Raw genomic sequence first — 24,605 nt, forward strand, 5'->3', positions numbered from 1 at the left:
CCTGCCTCTCTGCCTACTTGTGATCTCTCTCTGTCAAATAAATAAATAAAAATCTTTAAAAAAAATAAAATAAAAGAGAACTAGGGGAGTAGTATGTACTTGCTATGGTGGCAGTACTTCTTTTTCTGCCAGAGACATCATTCTCTATTACCATCTCTACAATTCTGTGCAGCTCAGGTCCCTTGGCTGTACCCTCAGATCTTGAAGGTCATTATAATTATTATAGCCTCTATTACATTGAAAGTCATAATCCCTACAGATATTAATGAGCCCCACTCTGTAACCACCTCTTCTACTATCAGGTCTGACCTGCAGAGGAGAGCTACCACTATGATGCTGATGCTAATCTCACCAGTGCTTTCCTGATGGCCTCATGAATGGTGTGTCTTCTGAGGTCTGCCAGAGAACAAATTCAACCAGTATGTTTTGTGGCCTCACATAACACAGCCATTCCTGCTTGCCCACTTTCCTTAGCTCAAGCACTTCTATTTCAGTCAACATTGGCCATTCCTTTTCATTTATTTATTTATTTATTTTCAGAGTAACAGAATTCATTATTTATGCACCACACCCAGTGCTCTTACACTGTTGGTGGGAATGCAAGTTGGTGCAGCCACTTTGGAGAACAGTGTGGAGATTCCTTAAGAAATTATGCTGAGTGAAATAAGTCAAGCAGAGAGAGTCAATTATCATATGGTTTCACTTATTTGTGGAGCATAACAAATAACATGGAGGACAAGGGGAGTTAGAGAGGAGAAGGGAGTTGAGGGAAATTGGAAGGGGAGGTGAACCATGAAAGACTATGGACTCTAAAAAACAATCTGAGGGGTTTGAAGCAGCGGGGGGGTGGGAGGTTGGGGGAACCAGGTGGTGGGTATTAGAGAGGGCACGGATTGCATGGAGCACTGGGTGTGGTGCAAAAACAAGGAATACTGTTATGCTGGAAAAAAATAAATATATAAATACACACAAAAAAAAGAAATTAAAAATAGAGCTTCCCTATGACCCTGCAATTGCACTACTGGGTATTTACCCCAAAGATACAGATGTAGTGAAAAGAAGGGCCATCTGTACCCCAACGTTTATAGCAGCAATGGCCACGGTCGCCAAACTGTGGAAAGAACCAAGATGTCCTTCAACGGACAAATGGATAAGGAAGATGTGGTCCATATATACTATGGAGTATTATGCCTCCATCAGAAAGGATGAATACCCAACTTTTGTAGCAACATGGATGGGACTGGAAGAGATTATGCTGAGTGAAATAAGTCAAGCAGAGAGAGTCAGTTATCATATGGTTTCACTTATTTGTGGAGCATAACAAATAGCATGGAGGACATGGGGAGATGGAGAGGAGAAGGGAGTTGAGGGAAATTGGAAGGGGAGATGAACCATGAGATACTATGGACTCTGAAAAACAATCTGAGGGTTTTGAAGGGGTGCGGGGTGGGAGGTTGGGGGAGCCAGGTGGTGGGTATTATGGAGGGCACGTATTGCACATTGAGATACCGCCTTATACCAGTTAGAATGGCCAAAATTAGCAAGACAGGAAACAACATGTGTTGGAGAGGATGTGGAGAAAGGGGAACCCTCTTACACTGTTGGTGGCCATTCCTTTTTTAAAGACTCTAAGAACCACCTCATCCTCTAGGGTTCTTGCCAGTGTGTTAAATCCTGTGACCCCCCAAAATTGTCTATAAGTCTATGAATACCTGATTATCCAGTCTTACAGTCCAACCTCAAAATATAATCCCAGGTATACCACCTTGCTTCTGGTACCTAATTCTTGCAGTTCCTTCAGTGTATAACATCTTTCCTCTCTTACCAGGTCCAGCATTTCTCTAGCCAGACTGGACTAGTATTTCACCCTAAGTTATTGACATACTGGCCAGGAGATGAAGTAGGGCAGCTGAGGGGGCATCTGCTGCCTTATGGGAGAAGGAACTATAGAACTTACATTATAATACAATGTCTATCAATGCAAAAGTGCTAGCTCTTACTATAGAAGAGTAGGCTACCTCTGCAAATTCTTAGGTTTTGGGGGAGTCTTTAGAGACAAATTCTTAGAAGCATCCATTCAGATGTCCCTATCCCATAAATCTAGGTCCCCAGTTTTCCCAGTCAGGACCCTTAGCATAACAGACCGGGCTTGACTGATAATTTAAATGTCTCTGGAGCTTGGGGCACCTGGGTGGCTCCATTGGTTAAGCATCTACTCTTGGTTTTGGCTCAGTTCATGATCTTAGGGTTGTGGGATTAAGCCCCATGTTGGGCTCCACACTCAATAGGAAGCCTGAGTCTGAGATTCTCTCCCTCTCTTTGTCCCTCCCTTGTCCCCTCCATTCACATGCACTCTCTCTCTAAAACAAATACATAAATCTTTTTAAAAAATGTTTCTGGGGCTCTGCCATTCTAATTAGATCATATGTTTGCTGCTCAGCTATGTCTTCTCTTCCACTGCAATGTATAAGGCTCTCATACTTAGACTTTAACTATTTAATAGCCTTCTGATTCTCATCCCCTGCCAAGTGAGTGTTCATTCAACTTAGCAGTAGCCAACCAACTCGACTGTCTTTGTATGCATTGTTCTCCTATGCCTTCTAAATAACTGAATCAAAGAAAAAAAATCAGCACAGTCAATCCTCTTAACCAAGAATCTTTCACAGTGAATTTTTCACTGGCCCACCTCTGTACCAGGGACTATTCATACTTCACATATCACCCATTGGGAAACAGGTGAACCATACCCAGAATCCCATCTTACCACCTGTTTTCTTGGGCCACATGTATTGGTTGAACCATCTAAGGAGCAGAAGTCAAGATAAAAGATAAAATTAGATACACAAGAGATCTGTGGTGGGAGCAAGATGAACTCCTGTGAGAGAAAATGGGGAGAGAACCACAGAAGGGTGAGAGAGCTATCAGACCATGATACAGGTCTGTCCCCTTGTGTAGGAGAGGCAAAAAAGAAAAAAGAAAGGTTGGGTAGGAAGAGTCTTAGATAGTCATTCAGTCCAAAGAAAATTTTGGCAATGCCAATGGGAGATCATTAAGCCAAAGGAACCTGCCAAAGGAGTCCTCTGTCTTGAAGGACTGGCCTGCCTTAGTAAGGCTAATGTACTCAGTCATTGGCTAAGAACAGTCAGTGGAAGTACACCCTTAATGCAAATGCAGTGGTAGGTTCACAGTGCAGCAGCATGTGAATGGAAGGAGCTATGCAGAGAGGAAAAACCAGACCTAAGAGATGACATTTTTAAAGAACCTACAGTCAGCTCCACCCCTGACATTCCAATTACATAAACCTTTGCTTGAATTTGTTTTCCTTTGTTCACATTTCTTTGAATTGGGCTTCTGTCATTTTTAAGTGCAAGAGAACTCAGATACCTAAGGAGAGAACTGATTTGATATACAAGTTTGAGGTAATGAAAGGAAGATTAAAAGGAGTCAATGCCAGAATAAGAAAGCCTATATTTCCAAACTAATAGATAAGCATATACAGTACATAAAAATATATACCATCCCTATTATGTCCAGATGTCTATAGGTATAATAGAATATTGTTTGTGAAATTTGGATTCCAGCATTGAACAATTTTATAATCTTGGGCAACATAATAACTGATATTTATTAAGTGCATGCTTTATGCCAAGCATGACCCTAAGAGCTTTGTATACATTACTTTATTTAACCACTATTTCACAGATGAGGAGAAGACTGTGACTCAGAGATATTAAGAAACCACCTCTGGGGCACCTGGTTGACTCAGCTGGAAGAGAGTGTGACTCTCGATCTTGGCATCTGAGTTTGAGCCCCACATTGGGTGAGGAGAGTACTTAAAAATAAATAAACTTAACCACCAGGCTCAGCCTGGTGGTGGGTATGGGGAGGGCATGTATTAACATGGAGCACCGGGTGTGATGCATAAACAATGAATCTTGGAACACTGAAAAAAAAATAAACTTTAAAAAAAAGGAACCACTCTCAAGGACAGATATCTACTAAATGCAGTTTTAGGATCTGAATACAGATCTCTTTGACTCCAGAACCCATGCCCTTTACCAGCATATTATATGGTCTCTCTTGAAGTCAATTTGTGTCTATGACCTGTGGCTAAAATGTTTAAAATTCACAGATGTCCTTTCACTAATATTCATAATCTCTCTACTCACTGGAGTTCTTAAAAACCATGGAATATGGGGCACCTGTGTGGGTCAGTGGGTTAAAGCCTCTGCTTTTGATTCAGGTCATGATCCCAGGGTCCTAGGATCGAGTCCCGCATTGGGCTCTCTGCTTCAGTGGGGAGCCTGCTTTCCCCACTCTCTCTCTCTGCCTACTTGTGATCTCTATCTGTCATATAAATAAATAAATAAAATCTTTTTTAAAAACCATGGAATTATTATGAATATCTGTTTTCCAGATAATAAAATTTCTGGCAATATTTAATAACTTAGAGCTAGAATATGGAGCTTCTACTCCACCTGAAGTCTAACACTGACAGTTTCACAGACAGTAGAATTTGATTTGATATAATGGTAATTCTTGTGTAGAGCCATCAGGAGCACAAAGGTTTGTAGTTACTTTCTGAGGGATTTATTCTCTTTTCATCAGAATCCCCAGAAGACTGGAAAATATATAGTCACTCTTTCCTTGCCCTTTGCAATCATTTTGTCCAAGGTATTTAAAGAAATTTATATCAAATAAAGGAGAAACCAGAAACACAAGAAGGTCTTCCATAGTTATAGTAAAGAAAAGACTCTTCCTTTTTTTCTCTGTCTCCAGGATACTTAGTACCTAAGTCCTCGTTGTCACTTATAACCTCAGTGAAAGACATTTTCTGTATGAGAATCCATTAGGCTTGTGAAAACCTGGGCTAAGTGTAATATGTTCACCAATTCCCTCTAAAGTGGTCATCTATCATCTTGCTAGATATTGGCAGGACATAACTTGGAATTCCATTACTTCCAGTCTGGCTCTTGCCACCAGTCCCTCCGCTAAAATTGCTCTTTCCCAGTCCCCAGCAACACCCACATTGCCAAATCCAATAACTATTTTTTTAAAAGCTTACTGTTCTGGAACTCAGCAACAATTACTGAGTTGGTCGCCTCCTGCTCTATTCTCCTGCCTTCCTCTGGCTCCTTGCTCCTTCTGGTCACATTCCTTCCCAGTTTTTCTTTTTGCCCTTCAGTCTCTTTCAAAGGCTTTTCTTCTTTTTCTGGCTCCTTAAAAGAATTTGTCTTTGGTCTCCTTCTATGTTCTCTCTATTCCCTCTCCATGGATGATCTCAACTTTATCCATGGCTTCAAGAAATACCCTGATGACCAGTGATGTGTATTAAGGAGGGCACGGATTGCATGGAGTACTGGGTGTTATGGGCAAACAATGAATCATGGAACACTACATCAAAAACTAATGATATGGGGCACCTGAGTGGCTCAGTGGGTTAAGCCTCTGCCTTCGGCTCAGGTCGTGATCCCAGCGTCCTGGGATCGAGCCCCACATTGGGCTCTCTGCTCAGCGGGGACCCTGCTTCCTCCTCCTCTCTCTGCCTGCCTCTCTGCCTACTTGTGATCTCTGTCTGTCAAATAAATAAATAAAATCTTTAAAAAAAAAAACTAAGGATGTACTGTATGGTGACTAACATAATAAAATATCTATATCTATATAGATAGATAGATGATAGATAGATATAAAATGCCATTGTCTTAGCTAATATTTCAATAATTTCTTGACCAGTCTACTTAAGCAGTTTAACTCAAACCTCAATCCCTTCTGCTCTATTCTCCACACAGCTTTCAGAATGATCTTTCTAAAATCAAATTAGATCATACCACTCCCGAGCTTAATGACTTCAGTGGGTTCACTATAGCCCTAGGATAGTCCAAAACCTAAGCAGGATATAACTGAAACCTCCATGCTTTGGCTCCTGCCTACCTATTCTCCAGCCATATCACTCACCACTCACCCACAGGCACTTACTAAATTAGACTGCTAGTCCCTCCACACATACATAACCTCCAGCTGTCTATCCTGAATCACTCCCATTCTTTCATAAAATGTTTATTGACCACTTGATACGTGCCAGGCAATATTCTAGGTACTGGATACTATGTGATGAATACAAAGACAAAAATTTCTGCCCTCCTGGTGAATTCGATCTCTCTTCAAATGCTGGATGCCTTTCTTCAGACCTTCTATAGAACTGTCCGAATACCTTTATGATACTTTATCACAACATGCCATAATTGTTGATGTACTTGAATGCTAGGGTAGATCTAGGTTTTATGAGCCCTAAAGCTTATGTAATTTGGTTGTGTGCATCTGAGGGGGCATCTTTAAGAAAAAATATTACTTATATAATATTGCTAAGCCCTTTCCAGGCAGAGCCTTGGAAGGAGCCTAGGCAAATCATTTCATTGTAAATCCACTCCTATTTGCCCATCTTTTCCAAAAGAAAATTTAAATTGAACTTTTTGTTTTCTATACCTCCATTCTGTGCCATCTCAGAGAGTTATTTCTTCACAAAACTTTGTTTACTGTTTGCCCACAAAGGGTACTACAGAACAAGAATCTTGCCTAGGAGCCCTACCTACCTGTCTTTTCTTAGAGAACTTCCTCTTGAGATAGTGAATCACCAATTCTAACACTTCATCTCAATTCTGCATGCTTTCCTGAAAGTAGAAATCCTCTTAGAAGACTACTCTCTGGCTTTCCAGGGGCTTCCAGACACTTCAATTAGTGCAGTCTATTTCCGTAAGGCACAGGACTCCTTAAACCAGATTAATAACTTGTACAAGGGTGTTCCCAACAATCACCAAAAGATTTCAAAACTGTTTACAATAGGGGCTGTCACACATACAAAGAGCAGACCCAGAGTCCAGATTTAGAAAAATTCTTTCTGACTTCATCACTCAGTCTACATTTAAGACTTTAAGACTACCTAAATCTACAAATTTCTTGGTCCAAAATCACTTTGGTTTTTTTCTCTGGATATATATACTCTATCAATCCAAACATTTCCTGAACTGCCCATGATCAGAGAATCAAGAGATTTTAGAGTAAGAAGGAACTGAGAGTTTTAAAAAAATCATATATTAGTATATCTATTATGTGCGAGCCATTGTGAGGAAAACAAAGAAGAGTAACCTATCCTAGGTCTCAAGGAGCATACAAAAAGGTCTTTTCATGCCCAGATTTTTCTACCTATGGTGTTATTTTTCCCTCTTTTCTCCATCTCTGAACAGTTTATTTTACGGAACTTTAAAACAGCCCCATTATTAAAGTCACATGCTACTGGCAAAAATTACAAATAACTGCAGAAAAACAAGCATACTTATCAACTACTCTCCTAAATATGGTAGACATACTCAAAGAGAGAAAATTGCCTTTTTAATACCTTAGAGCCAGGCAGTGTATCCTAGAAATTAGCTAAATTTCATTTGCTGGAAACTAAGCAACTGAGCCCTAAGGAATGACTAAGGGCTTCCACAAGCTTCAGTGGCCTCATAGATCTACATCACTGATGAGTCCCATACTGCAAATAATTCAGTTTTGAAGAAAATAAAGAATCTAAAGATATTAAAAGTAATACCCACCAAACATTTATGTTTGTGCCTTTGAGGACCCACCACATCTCAGACACTGAAAATAAAACATGGTCTCTGCCCTTAAGAAACTCACAGGCTAGTAATACAGACAGAAATCCTGCAGATAATAGTACAAAATGGCCAATGATAGAAATGACAGAGATAAGCACAGGGTACTATGTAAATCCAGAAGACGGGTACTAACATAGCTGGTATGGAGGAAATAATATTTAACCTGACTTTTTAAAAAGATGTGTTTTAGAAAGCAAAACTGACAGGCAAAGTAAGGCAAGATGCATAGACCTGTCATGTTATGAATCAACAGAAAACAACTTTGGGGATTTCAGTTGCAGAGGCAAAGGCGGCTCCAGTATAAACCCTTAGCCGAGGATCTTGATCTTCTGCTATGAGTGAGCCACAAGTGAGTGCTCTTCCACCACCCCCAATGCAGTACATCAAGGAATATGCAGATGAAAATATTCAGGAAGACCTAGCTCCCAAGCCTCCACCTCCAATAAAAGACAGTTATATAATGGTTGGCAATCAGTTCTAATGTGATGATCTTATCATCCTCCCTTTAGAAAGGGCATCAGACGGCTTCATCCTATGCAGTTTGATCACAGGAAGGAACTGAGAAAACTCAGTATGTCTATTCTTATTAATTTCTTAGACGTCTTAGATATCATGATAAGGAGCCCTGGAAGTATAAAATGAGAAGAGAAACTAGAAGATCTTAAGCTGCTTTTTGTACATGTGCATCATCTCATAAATGAACACCAACCCCACCAACCAAGAGAGACATTGAGAGTCATAATGGAGGTGCAGAAATGTCAACGCCTTAAAACAGATGAGCGGTTTCAGAAGCATCTGGAACGAGTCATTGAGATGATTCAGAATTGCCTGGCTTCTTTGCCTGATGATCTGCCTCATTCAGAAGCAGGGATGAAAGTAAAAACTAAACCAATGGATGCTGATGATAGCAACAATTGTACTGGACAGAATGAACAGCAAAGAGAAAACTCAGGTCATAGGAGAGACCAGATTATAGAGAAAGATGAAATGAATGAAAGACCATGAAGGATGTTTCTTTTTCTTTTTTCTTTTCTCTTTTTCTTTTCAGTAAATGTCATATATTCATTAATTTGCTCTTGGAGAGTCTTAGAAGAGAAATAACTAGAAGTCATGTGGGTAAATAAATAAATAAAATCTTTAGAAGTCATTTGGACAGCTTGACTCCAGCTTAATCAGTTATGAGGTATTACAGTCTGTAATTGCACTGTATGGCAAGTGTAGGCAAATGAGTATATATGTATACATTAAGAGTAATCACCTTAAAAAGGAAAGTCCTGCAATTGTGTGAAACATTCCTGGATTTGGAGTTGCAGAAAACATTGAAGATCTCAGTAATAGCAAGCTTTCATATTTGAAAACTAGGCTTGTCATTAGCTTTAAGAATGATAGATAAATAAAGGATATCAAGCTGTATAAATGTGAAATTATAAAACCTTTAGATTTACTTAAAAATTTACTTGATCTCTAAAAATGTAGTATAACATGTTAAAAGAGAGGAACCCTATAGAGTTATAAAGCAGCAATTTTATTTTTCCTCTTTTTTTTTTAAGATTTTATTTATTTATTTGACAGACAGAGATCACAAGTAGGCAGAGAGACAGGCAGAGAGAGAGGAGGAAGCAGGCTCCCTGCTGAGCAGAGAGCCCGATGTGGGGCTCGATCCCAAGACCCTGAGATCATGACCTGAGCGGAAGGCAGAGGCTTAACCCTCTGAGCCACCCAGGCTCCCTTTATTTTTCCTCTTGACTGCTTCTGTAAACACACTATTTCAGCTTCTTGTTCCTACCCTGGATAGGTCTATTAACTTTTTTCCAGTCACTCAGATAATAAATCTTTTGATTACTTTTTGTTACAAAAAAAAAAGAAAGAAAGAAAACAACTTTGGCTGATTTAATTAGAAAAATTTTATTTTAAAAATGTGCTGTGTAGCTCAGAGAACCCCTAGAAAGACTGATGATGCAAGATTAAAAAATAGACAGGAACAAAAAGATGATGCTCAGAGTAAACACAGTCAAAATCATACCAGAGAATGCATCCAATGAAAGTACTCCTGCTGCCATCATTGAACTCTGGATTCTTTAGCTTAAAATGTCAATGTTGTTGTATTAGATACTGGATGCTGGCACTGAATGGTGGATACTGATACTAGATAATGGATGTCCAGTGCAAGACACTGATTGCCCCTCTGCAACCTTCAAATCTCATAAAATTGGTGATTCCTAAACCATACAAAGGAAATTCCAACACTGACAGTTAAAAAAAGAGGCATGGGACAACTGGATGACTCAGTTGGTAAAGGACTGATTCTTGATCTCAGGGTTGTAGGTTCAAGCCCCACTCTGAGTGCAGAAATTACTAAAAAAATAAAATCTTAAAAAAAAAGAGGCACTATTGCAGCAATCTAAGAAGATGAGAAAGCAAAAGAAAATACATAGCTAAATTTTTTTAAAAGCTTTTATTAGAAAAGAATAATCACATATCAATAACTTTAGGCTTTAATCTTAAGAAAATAGGAAAAGATGAATAAACCAAATGCTAAGCTAGCAGTGGGACACCTGGGGGGCTCAGCGGATTAAGCAGCTGCCTTGGTTCAGGTCATGATTCCAGCATCCTGGGATCTGAGTCCTTCATCAGGCTCCTTGTTCAGCAGGGAGCCTATTTCTCCCTCTGCCTGCTCTGCCTGCCACTCCCCTGCTTGTGCTCTCTCCCTCTCTCTGACAAATAATAAATAAAATCTTTTTAAAATAAAATAAATAAATAAATGCTAAGCTAGCAGGAAAAAAGGGAATAAAGAACACAATAAAAATCAATGAAATAGAAAAAAAACAATGAAATCAATAAAGACAAAAGTTGGTTCTTTGGGGGTTTTTTGGTGTTTTTTAAAAAGATTTTACTTATTTATTTGACAGAGAGAGGGTTCACAAGTAAGCCGAGAGACAGGCAGAGACAGAGGGGGAAACCGGCTCCCCGCTGAGCAGAGAGCCTGATGCCGGGGCTCAATCCCAGGACCCTGAGATCATGACCTGAGCCGAAGACAGAGGCTTAATTCACTGAGCCACACAGGTGCCCTTGGTTCTTTGTTTTTTTTTTTGTTGTTGTTTTTTAAAGATTTAAATGTTAGAGAAATTAAAGGGTTATAAAAGAAATGATATCAACACTTTATGCCAATAATTTGGACAACTTATATAAAACAGATAAAGTTCTAAAAAGACACAAATTACCAAAACTAACTTGCAAAGAAATGGAAAATCCAACTAGACCCATAAAAATAAAGAAAGTGAGGGGTGCCTGGGTGGCTCAGTGTAAAGCCTCTGCCTTCGGCTCAGGTCATGATCCCAGGGTCCTGGGATCGAGCCCCACATCGGGCTCTCGGCTTGGAGTGGAGCCTGCCTCTCCCTCTGCCTGCCTCTCTGCCTACTTGTGATCTCTGTCTGTCAAATAAATAAATAAATAAATAATATTTTTAAAAAATAAAGAAAGTGAATTAATAATTTAAAATATCTCCACAGGGGCGCCTGGGTGGCTCAGTGGGTTAAGCCGCTGCCTTCAGCTCAGGTCATGATCCCAGGTCCTGGGTTCGAGCCCCGCATCGGGCTCTCTGCTCAGCAGGGAGCCGGCTTCCTCCTCTCTCTCTGCCTGCCTCTCTGCTTACTTGTGATTTCTCTCTGTCAAATAAATAAATAAAATCTTTTAAAAAAAAATAAAAATAAAAAAAAAATAAAATATCTCCACAAATAAAATCCGAGGCCCAGTTAATTTCAGTGGTGAATTCTATCAAAATTTCAAGAATGTGTAATACCAATCTCTCACAAACTCTTTGGAAAATAGCAAATGAAGAAACACTTCTCAACTTACTCTTTTAGGTTAATATCACCAAATACAAATGTTGGACAAAAACATAAAAAGAAAAAAATTATAAACCAAATGCTTCATGAATACAGACACAAAAATCCTCAACAAAATAACAGGAAATTGAATAGAAAAATAGAATCTAGCAAAATATAAAATGGATTAAACAATATGATCAAATGGAATTTATCCCAGGAATACAAGTCTGATTTAACATATAAAAACCACCTAATGCAATACATCATGGTAATATAAAAAAGGACAAAAGCTATATGATCACCTTAATAGGTACAGAAAAACCATTCAACAAGCTCCAACAGCAATTCGTGAGAAAAAAATTTCTTTTTTTTAATTAGTCAGAGTTTCTTGTGTGCATAAAAATAGTTTGCAATTGGGAGCTCTCAAACTAACACGTACTGAGACTCAAAGGATACTGTTATAAGATACCTTAAATAGTGCGAATGGAGAGGTTGTTTATTATTTTCAGTGATTTATTATATTAGAGTTTTCCTAATGATTGAGGGTTGGTTAGAAGTGACCACCTCATGCCGGTTTGGGGGAACAATCTGAATTTTATCTATGATTTTCAGAGGTATATACAAGAAGTAGCCCAAGGTAGTTTTCCCTTGTTTTGCAGAATAAGCTAAGGTTGGATACAGTAATTTTCCTAATAGCATAATCAAAGTTATCTATTGTCATTATTCTAAAATCTGTGTTACTATATATAGAAGTCCAATCTCCATCATGAGTCAGACCAAACTGTGTGATTACAAAGTGAGTCTAGAACATGCTCTAAATTAGGTTCAGTACCTTTAAGGTTTTCTATGCATAAGGACGATTGTAGCAATGAAGTCTGAGTGGTTACGGGGCATCCTTTGGCTTCCAAGCTTCCTTCTAGTATCAGATTAATGGGTTATAAGTATTAGTTGAGTGGCCAAGGGATGGATACCATTCTTTTTTGTAAAGCCATTTTTCTGTCATCCAAGCATGTAGAGGAGCTGGTTCTAATATTAACTGAGAATCTTCCTAAACATTTAAGTGGCTAATAACCAACAATCATTTTGATTAATAAAGAAGGGTATGCATTGAGTGATAGGCCTTGAGTAGAGAAAATCTCTAACAGAAAAAGGAAAATGAGTATGAAAGTTTTGTGTTAGTTTGTAAAAGAGTAATATCACAATAACTGTTATAAAAATGAGTTCTGGAGAAAAGGCGATCTAATAGAATCTTGTTCAGTGGTCTTTGGTGTAACCTATCTGCTTTGCCTTATTGTCTGCTTTGTGGGAAGTTTTTTTTCTTTCCTGGAAAATTCTTAATTTTAAGTTTGTCATAGATTTACAAGTCTAATAGTTGAGGAACAAGGAGAATTCTCTTTAATTGAGAGACATGACCCAAGTAATTTAACTGTTGTGTGAAAAAAGAGAACCTCATAGAGCCCTTTTCATCAAGGTACAAGTACTGTTGTATAAAAAAATTCAACAAACTAGGAAGACAAGAGAATTTCCTTAACCTAATATGAAAAACCCATAGCTAACATTATACCTATGGAGATTATGAAATACTGAGTGATTTCCCCCTAAAATCAAGGCAAGGCAATGATGTCTGCACTCACCATTGCTATGTAACATTCTGTTGGAGATTCTAGCCAGTACAACTAGGCAAGAAAAAGGAATAAGAGGCATCTATGTTGGAAAGGAAGAAATAAAACTATCTTTATTCATAGATAACATGATCTTGTGAGTAAAAAATCCTTAAAGAATGAAAAAACAAACAAAAAATTAGTTTTGAATGAGTTAAGTTCATGAGATTCGAGATCAATACACAAAAAAGAAATTTCATTTCTAAATATCACACTCAGTCATCCACAAATCAAATTAAGAAAACAACTCTTAAGAATTTAACAAAAGTGGTGCCTGGGTGGCTCAGTGGGTTAAAGCCTCTGCCTTCGGCTCAGGTCATGATCCCAGGGTCCTGGGATCGAGTCCCGCATTGGGCTCTCTGCTCAGCAGGGAGCCTGCTTCCTCCTCTCTCTGCCTGCCTCTCTGCCTACTTGTGATCTCTACTGTGTGACAAAAGAAATACAAGAATTATACACAGGAAATTATGAACTATTGCTAAGAAAAAGAGCTAAATAAATTGAGAGACATTCCATGTTCATAGATTAGAAAATGAAATATTATTAAACAGCAATTCTTTCCAAATCTATCCATAGATTCAATGCAATCCCTATTAAAATACAAGCTGTCTTTATTACAGAAATTGACAAGTTGATACTAAGTTTTATGTGAAAAGTCAAAGGACCCAAAATAGAAAAAACAATTTTGAAGAATAAATTTATACTTTCTGATTTCAAAACTAACGTGAAGCTATAGTAATCAAGACAGCATGATACTAGTGTAAGGACAGCCATATGGATCAATAAAAGATAATTGATAGTCCAGAAATAAATGGCTAAATTGCCAGAAACTTCTTGAATTAATCCAAATGTCCATCTGCTGATGAATGGATGAACAAAAAACATGGCATCCATACAATGGACTTACTAGGAGGCAATAAAAAGGAAAGCAGTGATACATGTTACAACATAGATGAACCTCAGAAACATGCTACATTTAAATATCCAGATGCAAGAGGCCATATATTGTATAATTACATTTATACCAAATGTCCAGAAAAAGTAAATCTATACAAACAGAAAGTAGATTCATGGATGACTGGGGTTAGGAAAAGAGGAGTAACTTTACATGGGTAAGAGGGGTATTTCTGTGATGGTAAAACTATTCTAAAACTGAACTGTGGTGATGGTTACAAAACTCTATAAATGTACTAAAAATCACGAATTGTTCACGTAAGTGGATTCAGGTATATAAATTAATTCTTAATAAAGGAGTTAAAAACAATTGCTGAATGAATAAGGAACATGGAGAGGAAGAGAGCTAAATCTATATATCAATAACTATGTCAAATATAAATAGTATAAACACACCAATTAAACAATAGACATTGTCAGAATAAATAAAAATAATACCCAACTATACGCTATCTATAGGAAATCCACTTTAAATAACAAGATATAAATAAAGAGTAAAAAGATAGAAAAATAAATACCACTGGAAACTAATTAAAAGAAATTTGGAGTTCCTATATTAATATTAAACAGAACAGGGACCATCACCAGGAAAAACATTCACATTATGTAATAATAAAAGGGTTAATTCACAAAGGAAACATCACAATCCTAAAGGTATATATACCTAATAAAAGATGTTCAAAATACAGAGAGCAAAAACTAGTATTACTAGAAGTAAAATTCATCATGTATATCTGAAAGCTTAAACACCGTTCTCTCAGTAATCAATAGAAAAAATAAATAAAAAATCAGTAAGGGTATAGAAGATCTGAAGAACACTGTAACAAAACTTGACACAGATGACATTTATAGAGCACTACAGCTAACAAAATTCTTTTAAAGAACACTTGAGGGGTGCCTGCATGGCTCAGTCTTTGGGCTTCTGACTCCTGATTTCAGCTCAGGTCATGATCTCAGGGTTGTAAGATAAAGCCATGAATCAGGCTCAGCGCTGGGCATGGAACCTGCTTAGGATTCTCTCTCTCCCTTTCCCTCTGCCCCTCCCCAGGCCCCACCCTAACTCATGCACATATGCACATACACACTCTCTCTCACACACACACAAAGAAAGAGTACTTGAAAGATTCACCAAGATAGGCCATATTTCATATTTCTAGACTATAAAATAAGCTACAATGAATTTAAAGGAATTGAAATCATACAGAGTCTGTTCTTGGACCATAATGAAATAAAATGGAAATCAATGACAGAAAAGTATCTGGGAAAATCCTAAAATAGATGGGAATTAAACAAGACACTACAAATAGTTCATGTACCAGAGCATAGATCTCAAGGGAAATGAGAAAATATTTTTGAATTGAATGAAAATACAACATATCAGGGGCACCTGGATGGCTCAGTGGGTTAAGGCCTCTGTCTTCAGCTCAGGTCATGATCTCAAGGTCCGGGGATCGAGCCCCACATCCAGCGGGGAGCCCACTTCCTCCTCTCTCTCTCTCTGCCTGCCTCTTTGCCTACTTGTGATCTGTCTGTCAAATAAATAAATAAAATCTTAAAAAAAAAAAAAAGAAAATACAACATATAAAACTTGAAGATATTTGTGTTAATAAAGAAGAATGTTCTGGGGCGCCTGGGTGGCTCAGTGGGTTAAAGCCTCTGCCTTCAGCTCAGGTCATGATCCCAGGGTCCTGGGATCGAGCCCCACATCAGGCTCTCTGCTCAGCAGGGAGCCTGCTTCCTCCTCTATCTCTGCCTGCCTCTCTGCCTACTTGTGATCTTTGTCTGTCAAATAAATAAATAAAATCTTAAAAAAAAAAAAGAAGAATGTTCTGAAATTAAACAGTGGTGACCATTACACAACAATGTGACTATAAGACCACTGAATTGCATTTTTTAAAGGTGGGTATGGTATGTGAATTATATCTCAATTTAAAATCATAAAAGAAAGAAAAAAAGTCTCAAAACAAAAATCTAAGTTTCCACCTTAAACTAAAACTAGAAGAACAAACTAAACCCAAAGAAAACAAAAGAAAGAGAATAATAAAGGTAAGAGCAGTTTAAAAAAAAAAGATTTTATTTATATATTTGAGGGAGGGAGATAAAGGAAGCACACAACCAGAGAGAGGGGCAGAGGGAGAAGCAGGCTCCCAGCAGGGAGCCCAACATGGGACTCAATTCTAGGACCCTGGGATCATGACCTCAGCTGAAGGCAGATGCTTAACTGACTGAGCCACCCAGGTACCCCAAGAGCAGTTTTACAGTAAAATTATAAATAAAGAAAAATAGAGAAAAATCAATGAAAACGAAAGCTGATTCTTTGAAATGATAATAAAATTGACAAGCCTCTAGCCAGACAGACCAAAAGTGGGGAAAAGGACACATATTACTAATATTGGAAATAAAATAGGGCACCTGGATGGCTCAGTCAGTTAAGTATCTGCCTTTGGCTCAGGTCATGATCCCAGGGTCTTGGGACAGAGTCCTGCATCAGGCTCCCTGCTAGCGGGGAGTCTGCTTCTCCTTCTACTCCTTCCCCCTGCTCACGATCTTTCTCTCTCTTTCTCTTTCTCTCTCTCTCTCTCTCTGTCTCGGATACCAAATTAAATCTTTTTTTAAAAAAGGAAATAAAGTAAGGGACACCATTACAGATCCTACAGATGTTAAAATGTTAATGAAGAAACATCATGAACAGCTACATGCCCGTTGTTATTAGTTTTCTACTGCTGTTTAACAAATAACCCCAAACTTAGTAGCTTAAAACAACACATTTATTACACATTTATTAACTCTCACTTTCTGTGGGTTAAGAGTTCAAGCTTGGTTTAGCTGGATGCTGTTTATGGTCTCATAAGGTTGCAATCAAGATGTTGGCTGGGCTATGTTCTCCTATGAGGGTATGACTGGCATAGTAGGCAGAATAATGGTTCTCCTAAGATGCCAATGCCCTTATTTCAAGAACCTGTGAATAAGTTACCTTACGTAGCAAATGGGCTTTGCAGATGTGACTAAATTAAGATTCTTAAAATGGGAGATTATTCTGGATTATCTAGGTGGGTTCAGTGTAAATGCAAAGGTCCTTATAAGAGAAATAGGCAGGCAGGCAAGTCAGAGAAGGAAATGTGACAATGGAAAAAGTCAAGGTGATATGATGTGAGAAAAATTTAACCTGCCACTGCTGGCTTGGAAGACAGAAGAAGGGGCCACAAGCCAGAGAATACAGGTGGCCTCTAGAAACTGGAAAAGGCAAGGAATAGATTCTTTTTTTTTAATCTTTAAAGATATTACTTATTTATTTGACAGAGGGAGAGATCACAAGTAGGCAGAGCAGCAGGCAGAGAGAGAGGGGGAAGCAGGCTCCCTGCTGAGCAGAGAGCCCGATGTGGGGCTCAATCCCAGGACACTGACATCATGACCTGAGCTAAAAGCAGAGGCTTAACCTACTGAACCACCCAGGTACCCCTAGGAATGGATTCTTCCCCAGAACCTCCAGAAGAAATACAGGCCTGTTGCCACCTTGATCTCTGGTCCCATATACTCATTTAGGACTTCTGATCTTCAAAATTATGAGATAATAAATTTGTGGGTTTTTTTAAAGCCACTAAGTTTGTGGAAATTTGTTACAGCAGCAATAGGAAACTAGTATCATTAAGAAAGAATAAACTTGGGGCACTCTCTGCTCAGCAGGGAGCCTGCTTCTTTCTCTCTCTCTCTGCCTGCTGTTCTGCCTACGTGTGATCTCTTTATGTCAAATAAATAAATATAATCTTTTAAAAAAAATGTTAAATGGAGAGTGCTTGGTTGACTCAGTCTGTTAAGCATCTGCCTTTGGCCGAGGTCAAGGCCCAAGTCAGTCTCCCTGCTCAGTAGGGAGTCTGCTTCTCCCTCTCTCTCTGCTCCTCCTCCCCCACTGTGCTCACACATGCTCTCTCTCTCTTTCTCTCTCTCTCAAATAAATAAAGATAATCTTTTTTAAAAATGTTAAATGGATGGCAAATAAGCACAGGAAAAAAAGTTCAGCATCATTAGCCATTATAAAGTCTAATAAAATCAATGAGATACCAATACATACTTATAATGGCTAAAAACAAAACAAAAACCTGACGATACCAAATACTGGAGAGGATGTAGAACAACTGGAGCACTCATACATTGCTGATGAGAATGCAAAAAGATATACCCATTTTGGAAAACACTTTGTAAGTTCCTTATAAAGTCAAACATATACTTACCATACGACCCAGCAATCATACACTTTGGTATTTACACAAGTGAAATGAAAACGTACCACACAAAAACCTGTAAGTAAATATTTCTAGTGACTTCATTCATAATCGCCAAAAACTAGAAACAGCCCTAATGTCCCTCAACTGACTGGCTGAAGCATAAGGGAAAGAAATGGAAAGAAAAGAACCACCAAGATGCAGGAAGAACAGGGACCAACCAACACAGTCTTGGGGTCACAGCAGCAACAGTGGGTGGGTCTTCTCTTCAGGACAGCCACTAACTCAAGTCTATCAATTCCTAAGCTCTGTGACGCTAGGTTCTTTTGTTTTGATTTTGGGTTTTGTTTAATTGTGAGGAAATTCACGTAACACAAATTTAACCATTTTAAGAGAACAATTTAGTGATATACAGTACATTCACAATATATAGAATGAGAGAAATATTTACAAATCAAATATATAATAACAATCTAGTATCCAAAATATTAGTATCCAAGTATTAGCATCCAGAATATTCTTATAACTCAACAACAACAAAAAGCAAACAAAAATTGGGCAAATAAATTGAATAGGCATTTCTCTGAAGATGACATACGAATGGCAAACAAGCACATGAAAAACATGTTCAATACCACCCTGAGCGGGTGTCTCAGTCAGTTAAGTGGCTGCCTTCCGCTCAAGTCATGACCCCAGGGTGCTGGGATCGAGACCCACATCAAGCTCCCTGCTCAGCAGAGACCCTGCTTCTCCCTGTCCCTCTGCCTGCCGCTCTGCCACTTGTGCTCTCTTTCTCTAGAAAATAAATAAATAAAATCTTAAGAAAAAACAACAACACCCTGAGGTACCACTTACATCCACTACAATGTCTAAAACAAGAAAAAAAATTTAACAGGTGTTTGTGAAGGTATAGAAAAATGGGAATTTTCATACAATTCTGGTGGGAATGTAAAATGGTTCAGCCACTGTGGAAAACAGTTTGCCAGTTCCTCAAAAAGTTAAACATAGAATTACTGTGTATTGCTTGGTTCTGAGTTTCAAATTTGGGAGAAACGGTGACAGCACCAATTTAAGTTGGGCGTCTACCTCTGGATCAACTCACAGCAACCAGGAGGGTGAGTTGCTTAAGTCTAAGAAGGCCACTGGGATTTTATCCTTGTGCTCTAGAGCCACACACAGCAAAGGGAAATTGTGTGCTAGGTAGTTGCCCCAAGAGATGTGTACTGTAAGCAAAAAGTGTGCACCTTCCACTGGAGGTCACCTTCAGAATATGAAAAGTACAAAATAGGATTCAGTGGCATTCTGATTACTTTTTCCCCTCACAGTTTTCTCAATATCCCAACAGATTTTTGTCTAAGGCCTAAGAGAGAATACACTCATTCTCACGTTTATATTTTAAAAATTTTGTTTGAACTGGGGTGTCTGGGTGGTGCAGTGAGTTAAGCATCTGACTCCTGGTTTCCACTCAGGTGGTGATCCCAGGGCTGTGAGATTGAGCCCCCCATTAGGCTCCGCCCCCCTCAAGGAGTCTACTTGAGATTCTCTCTCTCTTTCCCTGCCCCTCCTGCTTGTGCTCTCTCAGATAAATAAATAAATCTTAAAAAAAAAAAGTAACATTTTGTTTGAACTACTGACAGAAGATCATGTGCACTTCTGTTCAGTCCTTTATCTAAAAGAAGACACTTCTAGAGGCACCTGGGTGGCTTAGTCAATTGGGCTTCAGCCTTCAGCTCAGGTCATGATCCCAGAGTCCTGGGATCAAGCCCCATATCAGGCTCCCTGCTCAGTGGGGAGCCTACTTCTCTCTCTCCCTGCTGCTTCCCCTGCTTGTACTCTCTCGCTGTCATATAAATAAATAAAAGATAACACTTCTAAATGCTTAGGGTGGTCTTTAATATGCAACTACCTGCTCAAAAACTTGTATGGGCTCCGTATTACCTACCATATTAAAACATCTAACTATTTAGAGTTCTTTATCAAATAGCCTCTCTCCGCCTTTCCAAACTCCTTATTTATTAAACATTTGTTGAAGGGCACCAGCGTGGCTCAGTCTGTTAAGCATCTGACTTTGACTCAGGTCATGATCTCAGGATCCTGGGATCGAACCTTGTGTCAAGTTCTGCATTCCACAGGGATTCTGTTTGTCCCTCTGCCCCCCTCCCTCCTCGTACGCACTCTCTCTCAAATAAATAAATAATATATTTTTTAAAAAATTTGTTGAATATACAATGATCTCTACTTTCCAGACACTAACATGGATATGCTGACCATATCTGTCAATCTTAATGACAAGAACTTCTGGGCATAATGGCATCAAATTTCTGAACTCAGACCATCCCAGAAGATTTGTGGGATGTGTTTGTCATAATTAAAAGACAAGGGAAAAAAAGCTGAAAACACAATCTCTATCTTGCAAGAGCAATTCTGTGTGGTACAGACTACTCTCCAGCAATCTTTGACCCAGTCTTGTCAGAGTCCTGGCTGCCCCAAATATACCTTGTTCCCTCACACCCTGCATTTTATATATATATATATATATATATATATATATATATATATATATATATAAATTATATAATTATATGAGATATGATAATATATAATTACATGAGAATTATATAAATTCTCATACTGTTTAAAACATTTAAATATCAACAATAACTTAAATAACATATATATATAATTGAAGTACTGCTGACATATTAGTTTCTGATGTACCACATAGTGATTTGACAATTCTACACATTACTCAGTGCTTGCCACAATAAGTGTAGTTGCCATCTGTCACCATACAATATTATTACAATATAGTGACTATATTCCCATGCTATACTTTTTAATCTCCATAATTTATTCATTACTGGAAATGTGTACCTCTTAATCCCTTTCACCTGTTTTACTCATCTGCCTATCCACCTCCCCTCTGGCAACCACCAGTTTGTTCTCTGTATTTACAAGTCTATTTTTGCTTATCGTTTCTTCAATCATTTTGTTTTTTAGATTCCACATATGAGTTAAATCATAATGTATTTGTCTTTCTCTGTCTGACTTATTTCACTTAACATAATACCCTCTAAGTACATCCATGTTGTCACAAATGACAAGATTTCATTCTTTTTTTTTTTTTTTAAAGATTTTACTTATTATTTGACAGAGAGAAATCACAAGTAGGCAGAGAGGCAGGCAGAGAGAGAGGAGGAAGCAGGCTCCCCGCTGAGCAGAAAGCCCAATGTGGGGCTCGAACCCAGGACCTGGGATCATGACCTGAGCCGAAGGCAGCGGCTTAACCCACTGAGCCACCCAGGCGCCCCAAGATTTCATTCTTTATTGTGGCTGAATAATATTCGTGTGTGTGTGTGTGTACACATACTACAATTTCTTTATCCATTTATCTACCAACGGGCACTTGGATTGCCTCCATTTTTTGTTATTTTAAATAATGCTGCAATAAATACAGGGGGCGTATATATCTTTTTAAATTAGTGTTTTTGTTTTCTTTGGGAAAATACCCAGCAGCGGAATTACTGGATCATATGGTATTTCTATTTTTAACTTTTTGAGGAGCCTCCCTACTATTTTCCAACTGGTTGTACCAATATACATTCCCACCAACGGTTTGAGCGTTCCCTTTTCTCTACATCCTTGCCAACATTTGTTATTTCTTGTCTTTTGGACACTAGTAAGTTTGACTGGTATGAGGTGATAGCTCAAAGAAACTGGACCACTGTCTTACACCACACACAAAAATAAACTCAAAATGTATTAAAGATCTAAGTGTGAGACCTGAAACCATCAAAGTCCTAAAAGAAAATAGGCAGTAATCTCTTGGACATTAGTCTTAGCAACGTATTTATGGGTATGTCTTCCCAGGCAGGAGAAAGCAAAAATAAACTATTGGGACTGTACCAAAATAAAAGCTTTTGCACAAAGGAAGCCATCAACAACATAAAAAGGCAACCACTGACTGGGAGAAGATATTTGCAAACGATATATCTGAAAGGCTTAATATCCAAGACATATAAAGAACTTCTAGAACACCCCAAAAATAATAATAATAATCTGATTTACAATGGGCAGAGGACTTGAATAGACATTTTTCCAAAGAAGACAGACAGAAGGCCAACAGACACATGTTTAACATCACTAATATGTTTAACATCACTAATCAGCAGAGAAATGCAAACCACCTTACTTTTTTTGCTATTTCTTTGACCTTGAAATCTTATCTTGCGCATCATCATTCTATTCTGTGCCCCTCACTAGGAGAGATAAGGTAAACCATCTTCAAAAAGTTTGTATTTACTAACCTCTCCATACTCAGAGCAATTCTTACAGTAAAAAGTTGTCTTTTGGGCACTTGGTGGCTCAGTTCGTTAAGCCACTGCCTTTGGCTCAGGTCATGATCCGGGAGTCTGGGTATGGAGTCCCACATCGGGCTCCCAGTTCTGTGAGGAATCTGCTTCTCCCTCTGACCTTCTCCCCTCTCATGCTCTCTCTCTCTCTCTCTGAAATAAATAAAATCTTTTAAAAAAAAAGTTGTCTTCTCTGAACATGAGAACTTTGCATGTAATTTTTAAGAAATAAGGGAATTTGAAAAATTCTCATACTGTTTATTTTTTTTTAAAGATTTTATTTATTTATTTGACAGAGAGAAATCACAAGTAGGCAGAGAGGCAGGCAGAGAGAGAGAGGAGGAAGCAGGCTTCCCGCTGAGCAGAAAGCCCGATGTGGGGCTCGAACCCAGGACCTGGGATCATGACCTGAGCCGAAGGCAGCGACTTAACCCACTGAGCCACCCAGGTGCCCCTCTCATACTGTTTAAAACATTTAAATATCAACAATAACTTAAATAACAATTATGTGTTTTCCTTAACCCAAGCTCCTCTCTTCATGAAATAATCTGTCTCTCTCCTCCTTGGAATTCCCATTGCATTTTATTCCTTTATTGAGCACAAATCATTTTCTGTTTTATATTATGGTTCTTTGTCAATGCTTGCTTCCTCTATGAGATTCAACTCCTTGAGGGAAAGTACTGTTTCTTAATCCTATTTGCACCCCTTCTAGTTCTCAGCACAGTGCCTGACATACTATAGGTGCACAATACACATTTTTTTTTTTTGAATGAAGGAAAGAATTAACCACCAGAGATTTCTATGGTGATATTATTATAGCCTTTTTTTCCATATATCCTGTCAAACAGCCTGGAAATAAAGCACTTACTGAAAAGAGTTCAGAGAATTGTATCTGTGAAACTGTTGATATGATGTAATTCTAAAGAAGGTTAGGGGCCTCCAAGCTAATAGAAAGCTGTCTGTTCTTTTGTGTTACTTTCACAAGCAGGGAGGAGGGAGAGGAGGGATAGTGGTTCCTAAGCAATAAGTACTAATTTTAAAATTCCATATATAAGTGTTAGTATCCTTTTTTTTCTCAATGGCAGTACAGTAAAATAGGAACTGGGAGTCTGAAGTCAGAATTTAAGGATTTCAATCTCAACCTCTACCATGTATTAGTTATGTGACATTAAGCAAATTTTTAACTTCTCTGTGTTGCATTTTCATCACTAGCAAAATGCAGTCCCTCAAAAGAATGGTATAAAAATTCACGACCTCGGGGCGTCTGGGTGGCTCAGTGGATTAAAGCCTCTGCCTTCCGCTCAGGCTCTGATCCCAAGATCCTGGGATGGAGCCCCCCATCGGGCTCTCTACTCAGCAGGGAGCTTGCTTCCTCCTCTCTCTCTGCCTGCCTCTGCCTACTTGTGATCTGTCAAATAAATAAACAAAATATTTAAAAAAAAAATTCACGACTTAATATATTTTTTTAGAATAAAAGTTTTTAGAATAGTACCTGGTACTTTGTTTACAAGTAATAGCATACAACACCAGTGCTCATTACTTCAAGTGATGAACCACTGAATTCTACCTCTGAAACGAATACAGTATCTGTTAATTAAATTGAATTTTTAAAAAGTGACAGCAACATGTAGTACTATATTAATCTTATATCCCCTATTGGCAGTCCCACGATGTTAACGCTAAAATGAGTTTCCTTTTATTTTTTTTTTTAAATCCCCTAGTACCTGCCTAGTATACGGTGTAACAAATACTAGAGGCTCAAAAAATTATGTGAATTGTATTTGAGATATGTATTTAAATGCACAAGAAAATGAAGGTATGTTAAAAATGTAAGCGAAATTACAAAGGGTTTTTGCATTTCATTTGCATATCTTCAGTTATTTCTATATAATTAGTTGTTAGGTGCTTTATGACTTGATCTTATTCTTACCCTCGTCAG

At 38.3% G+C, this 24,605-nt stretch overlaps 1 protein-coding gene and 1 pseudogene across 1 annotated transcript in view; one reads left to right on the forward strand and one right to left on the reverse strand.

Annotated features, from left to right (window-relative positions):
• Window positions 1–24,605, reverse strand: part of SPATA31F3 (SPATA31 subfamily F member 3) — a 96,524-nt gene that overhangs the window by 67,456 nt on the left and 4,463 nt on the right. The window lies entirely within an intron of this gene.
• LOC125083701 (mediator of RNA polymerase II transcription subunit 7-like) lies at window positions 7,981–8,660 on the forward strand (annotated as a pseudogene).

Source organism: Lutra lutra, chromosome 13, assembly GCF_902655055.1.
Source record: "Lutra lutra chromosome 13, mLutLut1.2, whole genome shotgun sequence".
NCBI classification, from domain to species: domain Eukaryota; kingdom Metazoa; phylum Chordata; class Mammalia; order Carnivora; family Mustelidae; genus Lutra; species Lutra lutra.